This window comes from Phascolarctos cinereus, unplaced genomic scaffold (genome assembly GCF_003287225.1).
Source record: "Phascolarctos cinereus isolate Bilbo 61053 unplaced genomic scaffold, phaCin_HiC Scaffold_3;HRSCAF=262, whole genome shotgun sequence".
NCBI classification, from domain to species: domain Eukaryota; kingdom Metazoa; phylum Chordata; class Mammalia; order Diprotodontia; family Phascolarctidae; genus Phascolarctos; species Phascolarctos cinereus.
The window spans coordinates 181916667-181932986 of record NW_027555736.1 but is presented as its reverse complement, the minus strand read 5'-3'; the positions used below and the strand labels follow the sequence as shown (position 1 = coordinate 181932986).

Here is a 16320-nt window from a genome sequence, read left to right as displayed (position 1 = left end):
TTTATTGAATTGGAGAGGGGAGAATGATATTTTTAAAAAAAATAATTTTGGCAGTTCTGTGGAAAATGGATTGTAGAAGAGAGAGATGAGGTAGGGAGACAAATCTGGATGCTATTGAAGTGGTATAAGAAAGGGATGATGAGGGCCTGACTAGGATGGTATGTTATATGAGCGGAGAGAAAGGGGTGTGTACAAGAGACATCATGGAGATAGAAAGGAGCAGTGGCCATTGAATGAATCTACGTAGTGAATGAGAGTGAGGAGTTGAGGGTGACGCGGAGGTTGCAAACCTGGGTGATTGGAAGGATAACGGCATCCTTGATAGTAATAGGGACGTTCTCAATAAGAGTGGATTTTCGAGGAGAAATAATGAGTTATGCTTGGACTTGGTGAGTTTGAGATATCTATGGGACATTCAATTTGAAATGTCCAAATAGGTCATTGTTGATGTAGGACTGGAGCTCGGGAGAGAGACCAGGGCTGGATACATAGATCTGAGAATGGTCTGCACAGAGATGACAATTGGTCCCATGAAAGCTGATAAGATCACCAAGTGAGCTGTTTCTCTGTGGAGAGTTGGCTGGGGTTGGGACAATGGTGGGCTGCTCAGGGGCGGCTGCGACTTCTCTGCTCTGCAGTGCTCGAGAGCCCAGAGCTTCCCAGCAGGTTATGCAAGAAGTGCCAGTATCAGATTTTGCAGTACAGGAAAGACCTATGAATAGATCAACCATGCTACTGTAGGTCATATCATCCGGGTGGATCGTGCAGGGGAATATGGAGCAAACTGCATATATGCTGGACAAATGGCTATACTAGGCAGAACAAATGTCGGACCAGTTATTCAGGTGCTGGAACAGCCTTACTTGGGAAGGAAGGGGCAATGGCTAGCACTGTGGCTATAGAAGAGTCAATAGCACACCATTATAACAACCAGGTTAGGACATTAATGGAAGAGAATCCAGAAAAGAATGAAGAACTCCTTCAGATAATTAAAAAATTTTGGGATGAGGAGCTAGAACACCATGACACAGGGCTTGACCATCATGCAGAACTGGCACCAGTGTATGCCACCTTGAAAGGTGTTATTCAGGTTGGATGCAGAGCTGCAATATGTTTATCAGAATGAATTTAAAATAATTCTTTGTGATATTATGTAAAAGATGATAGTAACTGAAGGAGTTTAATTTGCACATGTGAACTTTATAATTATTGTGAATTTTGTTAATAAATTGACTAATTCTACTCTGAAAAAAAAAAGATCACCAAGTGAGAGAGTAAAGAGGGAAAAGAGGACCCAGGTCAGAGACTTAGGGTACATTTAGTGGATATGATATGGATGGATATCTGGCTAATGAGACTGAGGAAGAGTGGTCAGGTAGGAGAACCAAGATAGGAAGAGAAGGTGTCTACATTATTAAATGCTGCAAGGAGGTCAAGAAGAATGAAGATCAAGACAGGGTAACTTTATAGAGGGGCAGTTGGGTGGTACAGTAGCTAGAGCACTGAGCTTGGAATTGAGAAGACTCATCTTCATGGGTTTAAATCTGGCCTCAGACACATACTAGCTATGTGATCTGGAGAAGTCATTCAGTTGTTTCAGACTCTTCCTGACCCCATTTGGGATTTGCTTGCTAAAGATACTAGAATGGCTGGCTGTTTGCTTCTCTAGCTCATGTTTACAGTTGAGGAACTGAGATAAACCACGGTTAAGTGACTTGCCCAGGGTCATACAACAAGTAAGTATCTGAGATCAGATTTGAACTCATGAAGATGAGTCTTCTTGATTCCAAGCCTAGTGCTTTATCCATTGTGCCACTTAGCTGCCCTTATAAAGTATAATTTCGGTTTAATATTGAGGTTGAAAGTCAGATTGCAGAGGCTTTAGAAGCGAGTAGGGGGAGAAGAAGAGAAGGCCCTGATTATAGATTGCATTTCAAGGTGTGTTAGCTGAGAATGAGTGGAGAGATATAACATGATAGCTAAAGAGTATGGCAAAATCTAGTGAGTTTCTTAAGGATAAGAAACCAGTAGATAGAGATGGAAGATTGGGGGAGAATCATGGTGGAGAGAATCTGCTGGAGAAAATGGAGGAGATGGGATCAAGGGGATGAAGAGAGATTGGCAATGGCAAGAGTGGCTACCTCTTCATCAAAGACTGGAGTGAAGGAGAGAGTAGGGGATGATTTCAGGGGGATTGGGAGAACAGAAGGGGAAAAGAGGGATCTTGTGATGACCTCAATTTTTTTTTTTTCTTTTTTCTTTATTTTTGGCTAGGCAATGGGGTTAAGTGACTTGCCCAAGGTCACACAGCTAGTATGCGTTATGTGTCTGAGGTTGGATTTGAACTCAGGTCCTCCTGAATCCAGGGCCGGTGCTCTATCCACTGAGCTATCTAGCTGCCCCGACCTCAATTTTCCAATGAAGTATGAGGTGAGGTCCTCAGCTGAGAGAGTGAGGGGAGGGGTTGCTGTGGGAAGCTTGAGGAGAGAAAGTTTCTAACAACCATTGTGTATAGTCGAATAGAAAATTTATAGGGAGTTGTAGGATTGCCTTGCTGCACTGAGGGCTCAGTTGAGATTAGACAGCATACATTTTTAGTGAACCCATTCAGAAAGACTTCATGACTTTTTCTAGCTCCATTCAGCAGGCTCTGAGCAGGTGTGAAGGAGGTGGATGTTCAGAGTAAATCAGGACTATGTTTTGGTAAAGCATGATCTGTGATAGGACAAGGGAACAAAGGATTCAAGATTAACTATTGATTAGAGAAATGTAAATCAAAATAACTCTGAAGTACCACATCACACCTATCAGACTGGCTAACATGGCGAAACAGGAAAATGATAAATGTTGGAGAAGATGTGGGAAAATCGGAACACTCATGCATTGTTGGTGGAGTTGTGAAATGATCTAACCATTTTGGAGAGCCATTTGGAACTATGCCCGAAGGGCTATAAAAATGCGCATACCCTTTGACCCAGCAATAACATTTCTAAGGCTATATCCCAAAGAGATCATACAAATGGGAAAAAGAACCACATGTACAAAAATATGTATAGCAGTTCTTTCTGTGGTGGCAAAGAATTGGAAATTGAGAAGATGCTTATCAGTTGGGGAATGGCTGAACAAGCTGTGGTCTATGAATGTAATGGATGTAAACTATTGTGCTATAAGAAATGATGAGCAGGCTGACTTCAGAAAAACCTGGAAAGACGTTATGGACTGGTGCTGAGTGAAGTGAGCAGAACCAGGAGAACACTGCACCCAGTAACAGCCACGTTGTGTGATGACTGACGTTGATAGACTTAGCTCTTCTCAGCAATGCAAGGCTCTAAGACAGCTCCAATACTCTCATGATGGAAAACGCCATCAGAAAGAGCTATGGAGCTTGAATGCAGATGGAAGCATACAATTTGCTCTTTTTTTTTCTTGTTTTGTTTTATTTCTTCTTGTGGTTCCTCCTATTGGCTCTAATTCTTCTTTACAACATGACTAATGTCAAAATATGTTCAATAGGAATGTGTATGTAGAGCCTATATCAGATTGCGTGCCATCTTGGGGAGGGAGGCGGAGAGGGAAGAGGAGAAAAATTTAAAACTCAAAAGCTTATGGAAGTGAAAACTAAAAATAAATAAATAAATTAAAAACAAAAAAAGGATTCAAGATGAGAGCATATTTTAGAGCCCAAACGCTTCATTAGTCTTATATATTGATGCCATTTCCTCCCATTAGAATAGAAGCCCCTTAAGGGCCAGGCTATGTTGTTTTTCATCTTTGTACGCCTAAGTCAAACACAGTGCCTTGTACTTAGAAGAGGTTTAGTAAATGTTTGTTGAATGGAATGTCTGTTAGTTTTGTCTTTCCAAATAATAGTTCATGAACTACGTAAGGTCAGAGAATTTCAATTTCTTTTTCTTTTCCCTTCATTTCTTTTGTTTTTAATTTATAGAATAAAACAAGAATTTCCATAACATAGTATAATAAAAAAGATAATTGCACTTGAAACTGCAAATCTATTATGATTGCTATTCCTTTTAAATATATAATAAAGTTATGTAAATTTCTTTGTTTTCCTTCCCTCCTCCCAACCCCCTCCATGGCTACCATTAGATGCAAATAGGTATTTATATGTAAAATTATTCTATACATACTTATATGTATACATCTTACACATATTTATCAGTTCTTTTTATGGATTAAAATAGCATCTTTCTTCATATGTACTGTATAGTTAATCTGGGCCATGAGTGAGGTGGAAGTTGAGGTGACATTTCTTGAGGCCTAGTCTGACCCCTGGGGCTTCTCTGGGGCTTTCTGTTTGTTGGTTCAGTGCTACCTTCCTGGAGGTGTCTACACTTTATTCAGACCAAACCTCAGCCACTGGAAGTCCTGTCTTTTCTGAGGTCCTCTCGAGTTGTCTTAGGAACACAACCCATTTATTTTTGCTGCTCTACATTAATTTCCTGGCAATTTTCTGTCTGTTTGTGGAGGAAATCTGGAGAGCCTGGAAACTTCCGACCTACTCTGCCATCTTCCCAGGATGATTCCCCCTCCCTTTACCTAGCTATGAATTGGATTCACTTCAATGCAGTTCTGCCAACATTTATTGAGTGCTAACTGTCTGATGCACCAGGCGAGGCACATGGGGTACAAAGACAAACAAAGAACCGTCCTTCCTCTCAAGGACTTATTTTGTTATAATTGCCTACCTTCCACTGGGACATCTTCCCTGGCTCCCTGTGGTCTTGAAGTGATATTCCTTAAAATGTTGCCGTGCAGGTCGCCAATAAATGTTGGTTGCTTAATTAACTGCAGAGAAGAATTTCCTTCAAAGAGTTAGTTATAGTCAGGGAACACCGGAGCGAACGTTATCTTAGAGATGCTCTACGTTGACCAGGAGTGTGATGGAGCTCACAAGAGCTGACTGTGAAGCATTTATACCTTAGAAAATTGGCAAATGCTATAAGTCAGGGCGTGATTTATTGTTTTTTTGATTGTCTAGATTTAAGAAAATGATGCAGGAAATGTTAATAATGCAGATTTAACTTAGAAGTGTGTTATGGGTGATTTTTTTCTCCCACAGAGCTGGTTGTTAAACATTTTACCAGTATATTCCTGAGTTCAACTCCATGTTACTTAATCAAATGATATACAGTCCTTCTAGACTTAACTGATTACCTAACTATGGCTGTTTGAAGTAAAATGTTTCCCAATGTTTCAACAAAATCAACAGTAAGTATTGGTGTTCTACTAATTTTCCTCAAAGGTAAATTCAAGTGTAAACTTCTTTTTCTCTACTGAGGTTGAAAACTATTACAAACTGGGTTTATGGAACCTTAAGTTCATTCTGGACAATGTAAATGAATCAGGGGCACTACTTTGCTTCATTCTTATTATTCTCTCACATGTTTATATTAACAGCTACAGTTTATCTTCAACATCCCAACCTTCTCTTATTGTTCCTGTGAACGATTCACAGCTGTTGGGTTTATGGCTACATCCCATAGCTTGAAGCCCAAGGCAGCTGGGTGGCACAACAGATCGAGCGCTTGGCCTGGAGTTAGGAAGACCTGACTTCAAATCCAGCCTTAGACGCTTACTACCTGTGTGATCCTGGACAAGTCCTTTAGCCTCTATTAACCTCAGTGTAAAATGGGGATAATAATAACAGGGTTGTTATGAAGATCCAATGAGATAATTATTATCAAGCATTTGGCATAAAGTAAGTGCTAATTTTCCTGGATTGCTTTTATTTTTTTTCCCTAAATTTTTCCTGCACCCAGAGAAAGTAGTGATAAATAGAAATATGTGTCGAATGATTTTACATATAAATATATATATATTTGTGTCTCATGGTAGCCATCTCTAGGGTTGGGAGGATGGAAGAAAAAAAATAAATTTACGTGCTGACTTTATTATGTATTGAAAGGTACTAGTGAGTTGTACATAATAGATTTGCAGTTTCTTGTGCAATCATTTTTTTATACTATGCTATGGAAATACTTGTTTTATCCCATAAATTAAAAACAAAATAAAAAAAGCAACAAAATAAGCACCATATAAGTGTCAGCTATTATTATTAAATAATGGCACTGCCTGGCACATTTTACAGGCTTCATAAATGTTTGTTTCTTTCCTCTCTTAAGCAAAAATAGTCCTGGCAGTGGAGTGTCTTTCTAGAGAGTCGCTACATTCTTTCAAAAGGCTCTCAAAAGCTCCATACGTCCTCAAGCACTAGCAGTGCAACAGAAAAAGTGTGGATTTGGAATCAGAGGTCTTGGGTTCCAATCCAGACTCTGCTACCTACTTACCTGTGTGCCTTTGAGAAAATCATTTAACTTCTCTGGACCTCAGTTTCTACAGATGAGGACTAGATGACCTCTTGGACCCCTTCCTATGAATCCTGGTACCTAAGATACAAGCCCAATTCTACTTTTACATTTAAAGAATATGCTGCAAGTTTGGAGCTTGCAACCATAAGGCCAAAATTTCTCTTTGTTCAACCTTAGGAAGAAATGAGAGCTATTAAGGCAAGCCAACTCATTTTCACCATGCTTTTTTTTTTTTTTTGGTGAGGCAATTGGGGTTAAGTGACTTGCCCAGGGTCACACAGTTAGTGAGTGCTATGTGTCTGAGGCTGGATTTGAACTCAGGACCTCCTGACTGCAGTGCCAGTGCTCTATCCACTGTGCCACCTAGCTGCCCCTGCTAATTCGTTTTCAATGAAATTCAACAAACAATGCCTTGCACATAGGAATAGTGACTATGTCCTTGATTTAATGGAGGTAGGGATCTCCCAGGTATGAAAACTTCCTCTATCACCCATATGGATTGGCACTTTCTCTGCACCTTATAGAGTTAGAGTTGCCTAGAGCCTAGGAAATTGTTTTTAGAAGTGACTTGCCCAAGGTCACACAAGCAGTATATGTCAGAGGCAGGACTTGAACCCATGTCATTTGGGCTCGGAGGCCAGATTTTTTTCCACTATGCAATACTGTCCCTATGCTTAATAAATGCTAGTCAAATTGATGATTCATTTAAGAGCCTCTCCAGGGGTGGGGAACCAGAGGCCTCTAGGCCACATATGGCCATCTAGGTCCTTGGGTGTGGCCTTTTGACTGAGTCTAAGTTTTACAGAACAAATCCTTTTATTTATTAAGGGGATTTGTTCTATGAAGTTTGGATTTAGTCAAAGGGCCGCACTTGAGGACCTAGGGGGCCACTTGTGGTCTTGAGGCCTCAGGTTCCCCACCCCTGGATACTATGTGCAAAGTGCCATATGGGCACTGAGGCAGATACAAGGACAACTAACACATGGTCCCTGCTTTCAAGAAGCATAGGATGTAGTAAAGGAGAAAATAATAATTATTTTATATAAAAGTAGAAAGCAGGAAAAGAGGATTTTATCCTGAACTCCCAAAGAATCATACCTCTAGACTTCAAATATGTGATATGTAACGTTGTTGTTGTGTCATTTCAGACTCTTTCTGACCCCATTTGGGGTTTTCTTGGCAGAGATACTAGAGTGGTTTGCCATTTCCTTCAGCAGCTCATTTTACAGATGAGGAAACTGAGGCAAACAGGGTTAAATGATTTGCCCAGGGTCCCCCAGCTAATAAGCGTCTGAGGGCAGATCTGAGCTCAAGCTCAGGAAGATGAGTCTTTCTGGTTCCAGGCCCAGTGCTCAACCACTGAGCCACCTAGCTGACCTTTGATGTATAGTAGGTAGATACAATTCTAGCTTAAGACTCTCCCTGCCGATAGGCAAGCAAGAGAGTGATTGCCCATCCAGGACCGTCCTTCTACTCCCTACAAGGAGGAACTCCAGTCTCTTCAGATACATGAGATGGGGCATCTCTAGATCTATGTATAGATCCCTGTTACATGCAGATCACTCAGTCTTTGTCACATGATTTTTGTTATATGTGTAGTAATGTGCATTTTAGTTGTCTGTGGTTACTTCTTATTCCCTACTAGGCCAAAAGGGCAAGGATCATGACTCATCTGAAATTTTCCTTCCCCAGTACCTAACACAATGCCCTGTGCCCGTAAGGTGTGTAATAAATGAAGGAAAGACAGTGAGGGAATATGCAGAAAATGTTTGAAAACTATATACAAGGTGAATTAATGAAAAAACATTTATTAAGCAGTTATTCCATTCAAAGCACAGTGCTAAGTGCTGATGATGTAAATAAAAATACAAGAAATCTCTTATTCTCCAGGAATTTGTGCTCTTTTTAAAAAAAATTTATTTTTAATTTAAGGAATAAAACAAGTATTTCCATACCACAGTACAATAAAAAAGATGGCTGTATATGAAACTGCAAACATATTATACACAATTTGCTATTCCTTTCAAATATACAACAAAATTATCATGTAAATTTTTTTTTTCTTCCCTCCTCCTCCCAAGATATGGCGACTATTAGACACAAATAGGTACTTATGTATATATATATATATATATATATATATATATATATATATATATATATATATATAAACATACATACATACATGTATTTTATATATATATATATAATATATATACACATACACACAAATATGTATGTAAATTTAAGGAATTTGTATTCTAATAGCGGATATGCCACATATAAGAGGCTTCAGCAACAAGTCATAAGGAAAGGTCCAGTGATCCAGCAGCAAGGCAGATGGTAATGTAACTTCTTCAATATAATTTCCATTGACAAATCCATATGCATTTCTAATGTTGAACCATCTTATAGTGCCAAAGACTTCGGTGGCAAGTATTTTTTTTCCCCTGGATCTTAAGTAACTGTGTTTACCAAGGTGGTAGAAACTATATAAAAAATGCAAACAAAACAAAACAAAAACTCACAGTAAATGGGGCCATTTAGTGTAGGGACAAATGGCCTCATATAGTACAGTACTTCCTGAAAGCATATCATATTACCCCACAGTATTCATACCAGATATGCCACACTGCCAGAGTTATCTTTCTTGTACACAGATTTGATTATTTCCTATCATTGATATACCTGAGTAGCCCAGAGTTATCAAGAAAAGGTTAGCATAGTCTTGATGTACTGGGAAATACACAATACATTTTGGAAAGATTTCCATCAAAAGGTGTTTTAAAAACTGTAAAGGGCAGTTAAAGGGCCTTGCTTCAATTATCTGGAAAATTCACCTATGGAAAATATTTTATTATCTGATGGTGGCAGGTAAATGAAGCACTATTGCTTGTATATTTATAAATCTTATTTTGATGACCTTGAATCATAGCCATTTCTTGAGTGCAATGCTGCGAGGTCTGCTATTTATTATTTAGATGGTTCTGAAAACCATATTTACTGTGATACACAATGGCCCAGGAGAGGAAGTAAAGGAGACTACCCTTGCCAACTAAAATGAGAAAGGGATTTTTTTTGCAGACAGATGGTAATTACCCAAACTGGATCTGGGCCAAAACACTAATACTAAAATCTCTCTTCCACTAAAAATGCTCTGGGTTCTTTCATGTGCTGGAGTTCTTCTATTTCACAGTTTTTAATAATATGGTGCTATTACAATAGATTACATAATTTATGCATCTTTTAAATTCTTAAGTACTCACCTAGCATTTTATCAGCTCAATTTTCAAATCCTGGGATCAATTGTTGTATTTTTGTAAAGGCAAAGAGAGAGGAAGGGAAACCCTACAGAGTTTTTATGCCTGGGTGTGGAGAATTGGCCTTCTCCTTCCTCAGAAACAGTAGGAAAAGTTGTCCCTTCTCTACACCATTGGAGGAGACATTATTATTGCCTGCTATGCCAGAGGGAGATAATTGGACCAAATATTTATCTTGTGAGCATTTTCTTTTGTTATTATGTCAAATGGTGGTTTCTTCTTTTCAGTAGCCATATTAGCTACTGGTCTAGATCAAAGGATCTGTGGTAAGAAACCTTAAAAGTCATCTCATCCAGTCTCTTTCATTTTACAGATGAGGACACAGAACCATAGAGAGGTTAAGTGATTTCCCCAAAGCCACACAGAGAGTAAGTGGCAGAGCAGGAAAATAATCTGATTGTCTTATTCCAAGGTCAGCGCTCATTCCATGATTTTGGAAGCATGTATGTTATTTGCATAATCATTAACATGAGCTAGGACACTAGTGGAACTGGGGAGGCTTAATTCTCATATTCCCACAATAACAATTGCTGTTGTGCAGCAGAGCTGAGACAATCTGAGTTAACTTAGCACCCAAGTGGATTGATGTAAGATTTAGTTGTGGGCCCTTGAGGAGAGGGAGTGGGTGGGAAGAGAATATGAAAACAATTTTAGAATTTTGGCAGGGATCTCCTGAGACACTTCCTTGCCTACTAGTTTTAATTTCCTTGCTGAAGTTTTTACTTGTTTTTTGTCTTCTTCTCCTTCTTCTTTTTCTTCTTCTTCTTCTTCTTCTTCTTCTTCTTCTTCTTCTTCTTCTTCTTCTTCTTCTCCTCTTCCTCCTTCTTCTCCTCCTCCTTCTTCTCCTTCTCCTTCTTCTCCTTCCTCTCCTTCTCCTCCTCCTCCTCCTTCTTCTCCTTCCTCTTCTTCTTCTCCTCTTCCTCCTCCTCCTTCTTCTCCTTCTCCTTCTCCTCCTCCTCCTTCTCCTCCTCTTCCTCCTTCTCCTCCTCCTCTTTTTTTTTCTTTTTTACCGCTTTGTGGATTACCTTTTACCTGGGGGTGGTTGGATATTTTTGTTAAAGAAATTGTTTATCTGAACCCTCAGACTTGAAGCCATCAGTCACATACACACCTACTTTTGTGACATTGAACAAATCCCCCAATTTCCTTAGGCCTTGGTTTCTTCATGTCTAAAATCAGAAGGTTAGAGATACAAGTTCTCTTTCAAGACTATGAGAATATTTTTTTTTTTTGCAGAGGCATAGCTCTCACTAGAGTCATTTCCTTGCTCATCTGGGCTAGCTTCCTGGAGGATTTGGTGCCTCAGATATTAGGTCAATCTCCTGTCCAAGCTGGGCCAAACAGGTCATCCAGCAGCTATGCTGACTCCTCAGAAGATATAGCTACTGCTGCCACTTCCTTTAGGACTCTGGTAACTTTACCATATATTTAAAAGGAATAGTAAGTTGTACATAGCAGATTTACAATTTCATGTGCAATTGTCTTTTTTATTATACCATGTTATAGAAATGTTTGTTTCACTCCATAAATTAAACATAAAATAAAATAAAAAGACATGGTTACTGCTGCCTCTTCCTCTGGGACTGGTTGTAAATAGAACTTCAGATGGATTGGATCTCCTGGTCTCTCCCTGTTACCTGAGTGTTCCCATCTCAGGAAGCAAATTTACCTAAGATCAGGGAAGAAAAAAAACACAAAGAGACAAAATAAACAGAGGCAAGTGTTTATGGTTATGTGGCCCCCAGTTGGGAGATGTGGCTCGCTGCCCCTCTATTACCTGGTGGTTCTCACCAATTCTCCTTATTCAAAAGCTACCAGGGAAAAAAGGGAGGCATCATCTGTGCACTCAGTTCCAGCTCTAATATTTCTGCCTTCTCAGACAACCAGAAGACATTTCATTATCACATGATGGCCACTTAATCACTCCTGGTAGGAGACTGGCTCTTCAAAGTTCAGTATGATGTATTGCATTCATAGCAGTGAAGCATATTCTGTATAACCCACCATCTCTGCCACTATGGAGCTTATAATCCAGTAGGAGGATAAAATACAAATGGGTAACTATAATACATGCTATTAACGTGATAAATGCTTTTATTGTTGTCGAGTAGTTTCAGTCATATCTGACTCTTCATGACCCCATTTGGGATTTTCTTGGCAAAGATACTGGAGTGGTTTGCCATTTCCTTCTCCGACTCATTTTACAGATGAGGAAACTGAGACAAACAGGGTTAAGTGATTTGCCCAGAGTCTTACAGCTAATAAATGTCTGAGGCTGGATTTGAACTCAGATCTTCCTGACTCCAGGCTCTACCCACTGTTCTACCTAGATGCCCTACTTAACTTCTATGACTCTGTTTCCTCATTTGAAAAGTGGCGGGGGGGGGGGGGGATGGACCAGATGGTTTCTAAGGTCATTCTATCCCAGATCTGAATCTATGATCCCATACCTTTCCCACAGTTAAGCAAGTAGTCAGTGGCTCAACCGAGATTTGAACCTTAGTCCTCTGACTCCAAGTTCAGCAGCCTATGTACCTATACTCTACTTATTACCTAAATGATTTTTAGCATATCTGGTTTTTCTGACCTGTGATTAGCCAGTCAGCTTTTCACAGGGGAGTTAGGATCATGAGATCATGGAGGCGGAGCCCATCTCTTCTTATAAATGGGGAAACTGAGGCTCAGGGAGTCTAAACGCTTTGCCCAGGGTCACACTGCTAGAGGCAGGATTCAAACTCAGGTCTGCGGACCCAAGAGCCAGTGCTCTTTTCACCATACTGGTGGTTTGTGTATTTGGCTATTGTCGAGCCCAGGAGAGCTGAGTTTTACACAGTAGGATTTTGGCATTTAACTCACAGTGACTTTTCCTTCTGAGTTCCTAGAAGATTTAAGCGTGCAATCCACACTGCCCCACTGCCCCACTGCCCAGTGCTTACATATTGCTTACAACTATTTTCATAGATACAAATCTCATTTTTCCAACTGGGTTGGAAGTTCCTGCTCTTGAGGGCATGAAGTATGTTTTGTACTTTTTTTTTTTTTGGTATCTCACAACAGTACCAGGTACGTAGATTAGTAAGCATGTATCAAACATTTGTTAAATAAAAGTTTGTCTTCAAACCTCCTTTTCTAAAATGCAGCTATGGTGGAATGAACATAAAACATAACTATAGATCAGTATTGGGGGTTTTGGAGGTATAGTCATCAAGAGGAGACAAAAATTTTTCATTTTTTGAAAATACCTAATTAACACAAACAGAGCATATTGAATTGACCTATGAACTACCTTTTTGGGGAACTCAAACAGGATGCAGTTTCTTTGGTTTTTCTTTCCCCTTTCTGCACTCCAGAGTTCAAACACTATGTGTAATTTTTACAGCACCGTCAGTCATATCACATGGAGTAAGAGGGGAAAACCAAGAAGGAGATTTCCCCTCTACTCAGGTTTCAGTTTCAAGAAATGGATTCCTATTTGGAGAAAAATTTCCTGCCACTCTTTTCTTCCTTCTCTGTGCTACTGAAAGTGGGATCTCTTCCTGGGGACTATTTCACTCTAGTGAACAGGCAAGAGCTGGAAGAAAAGTTGTGCTCCCCTCCACATAAACTTGCAATCCTGAACTGAGCATAGAAGGAAGAAGAGAAGGTCATCAGCGGCTGTTATTAGCCCTCTCTGGTCCAAAAGGTTTAGCCTGACCACTCCCTGTCCCTATCATCTTACCCCTCCCAGCCAAGGAAACATACTCCTAGTGTGTAGATTTAATGTTCTAAAGGAACAAAGAGGCTACCTAGTTCTTTATTTTACAGATAAAGAAATTGAGGATAAAAAGATGAAATGACATGTCCAATATTTACACAACTCCTATTTATTGTCCTTTTTTTTTTTCCTTCTACCTGAGGAAATTTCACTCCTCTCCTCTGCTTATTAAATTCTACTCGTCTTTTGGGGGTTGCTTTAAGTTCCATTTTTTTCCCTCGGGGCTTTAATTCAATTTAATTAATTCAATTCAATCCCATAAGAATTTATTAAGCACTTATTATGCAGAAGACACTATGCCAAGTTCTAAAGAGATAAAAACAAAAGGAAAATTGGCCTCTGCCTTCAGGTATCTTACATTCTACTAGAGGAATGCAACATGTAAACAGATAAGTGATGTAATTTACTGCCTAGGTACAATATAATATGTATACTAACAATCGAAAGGATCAGGAAGGCTCTCTATAAGAGGTGGAAGGCTGAGCCTTGGGAAAAGCTAGTGATTCTAAAAGGTAGAGATGAGGAGAAGGTACGTTTCAGGCATAGCGACATCCTGGACCTTTAAAGGTATGGGGGTGGGAGATAGAATACTGAGTTCCAGAGCCTAGCACAATGAGAGGCACATAGTAGGCACTTCAATTCTTGTTGATTGATTGATTTGGAGAACAGTAAGAAGGTCAGTTTGTCCAGATTGTAAAGTGCCTGCAGGAGAGTTTGGAAAAGCAAACTATAGCCACATTGTGTTGGACTTTAAATGCCAACCTGAGGGATTCATATTCTTCATATTTTAGGCTGGAGGCAATAGAAAGCCGGGGCAGGTTGGTAGCACAATGGATAGAGGGCTGGCCTAATTTAAGGAAGATCTTCCTGAGTTCAAATCTGGCCTCAGACAGTTACTAGCCATGTGATCCTGGGCAAGTCACCTAGCCATGTTTGCCTCAGTTTCGTCTCTAAAATGAACTGGAGAAGGAAATGGCAAACTGCTCCAGTATCTTTGCCAAGAAAATCCCTAATTGGATCATGAAGAGTTGGACATGACTGAAGAAAAGAAGGAAGAACTGCCTAGGAAAAGGGATTGGGGGAAGTATGAATATGAAAATAAGGTCAATGAAGAGTTGGCTACAAGTGAACAACAAAAAATAGAAAGCCACTGACACTCCTTGATCAGGAGTCATACTTTTGAAAGACAATTTTGGCAGCTACCTGGAGGATTGATTAGAGACAGAAGTGACCAGGAGGCAGGAGTTGCAACAGCCCAGGCATAGGGTGATAAGGGTATAAATTAGAGTAGAGGTTGTGTGAGTGTCGAGAAGGGGATAGATGTGAGATAGGATGTGGAGATAAAAAGATGAGAACTACTGCCCATATTAATATCTCTCTTCCCTGAATTCTTATTCTTCTTATAGTAGAGGCAGTTATCATTTAATTGTTGATTGTTTCATACTGTTAGTTTTTCCCATGGTGCCTCAATTAGTGTCTTGTATTCAGTAGGTGCTCAAGTATGTACTGAAATGAAAACTAAAAAAAAAATCTTGTTTCATCAATAGTCTAGGAAAAAGTTATAATTTCCTTGGGTGGATGATGCCTTGAAAGTTCGACAAGTTCATCTCCATTGTCTCTGACAGTCAGGACCATCTGTAAAGGATCTTAGCCAGATGAAAATAGTTCCACTGGAAAAAAAAAAGTTCCTCTGAGAAAGAAATTCCATAGCTACCCTTGGTCACCTATTCTAATATCTTATCAATATGGTCAATCTGTTCTGAGCCTTCTAAATGCTGTTTTAATGGGAGACTGGCCACTGAGCCCAGTCCTGATAAGCATTTGTGGAACTTCTCATGCCTGCCAACATTCACATGTAGCAAATACTCGGACCTCATTTTTCTTAAGAGAACCCACCTATATACCCTTTCAGTGTTCTACGGGTATGACAAAGGGGTTAGGGTGTCTCTTCTCTGATTCCACTGGCTCAAGGGCTCATTCTGGGGTGGTGTCCCACCCTATTAGCCACCAGTGACTAGCATCCTAGTTCCATTTAACCAATTAATATTAATCAACTTTTACAAAAGGCTATTTGCTTCAAAGCTACAGCAAGAATAGGAGTACAGACATTTCCCCCCAACATCTCAGGGTTATATCTTGGTCTTTGAGGAGAGTGCACTCAGATTTAATCCTAATTTCTACATAGCACTGGTTGGATAAGCCCTCTTCTTAGCTATTACTGGTCTGGGTCCCAAAGGTTGCTCCTTCTCCTTGGGTCCTCAAATCTTGACAAGTTGGCTGCAAATCTTAGCACAAATTTCACTCCCAGATCTATTGGTGGTTCATTAATAGAACCTTTCAAAACTTTTCAGGTCACATCTTCCAGTCCCTTTCACCTAAAATGAAAGGTCAAATGCCAAGACAAAGAACCATTCACACGTTTGGCTTTGAATGGGGAAGGTCCAAAGTCTCTCACTTCATAGCATTTTTTCTCTTCTCTTATCAAAATGCCATCTTCAGGAAGGAATCAACCAAAGAAAAGGTGCTGAGACTAAGTTGGCTAGTACCTCCTAAATGCACCTGCAGGCCTAGCTAGGAAGCTATAGCCAATCAGTGAAGTTCCTATTTACCAGGTGGTTATTAGTACAGAACCAGGTATCTATGCCATATCTTTCGAAGGAACTTCTATTACCCAGGCTCTTCCACGTGGGGAATTGCATTAATGGCTCTCTATACATACCCATAAGGACTAGGGTCAGTGGCTAGTACCACCTTATGATGTCTTTTTGCTAAAGTTTTGATTGTTTCTTATAGAGACTTAGTATTAATAAGGACTGTTCTTCCCCTCCCCCCACCCCCCACATTCCTCTGTCTTCTTCTCCAGCATCAATGTTACATTCCCACTTAGTCATGTGGAGGTGAAAACAAATACCGGGAG

General features: G+C 39.8%; 1 pseudogene; it reads left to right on the top strand.

The window, feature by feature from the left end:
* Positions 1-594: 594 nt before the first annotated feature.
* On the top strand, positions 595-1126 carry LOC110209512 (NADPH-dependent 3-demethoxyubiquinone 3-hydroxylase, mitochondrial pseudogene; annotated as a pseudogene).
* Positions 1127-16320: the final 15194 nt, after the last annotated feature.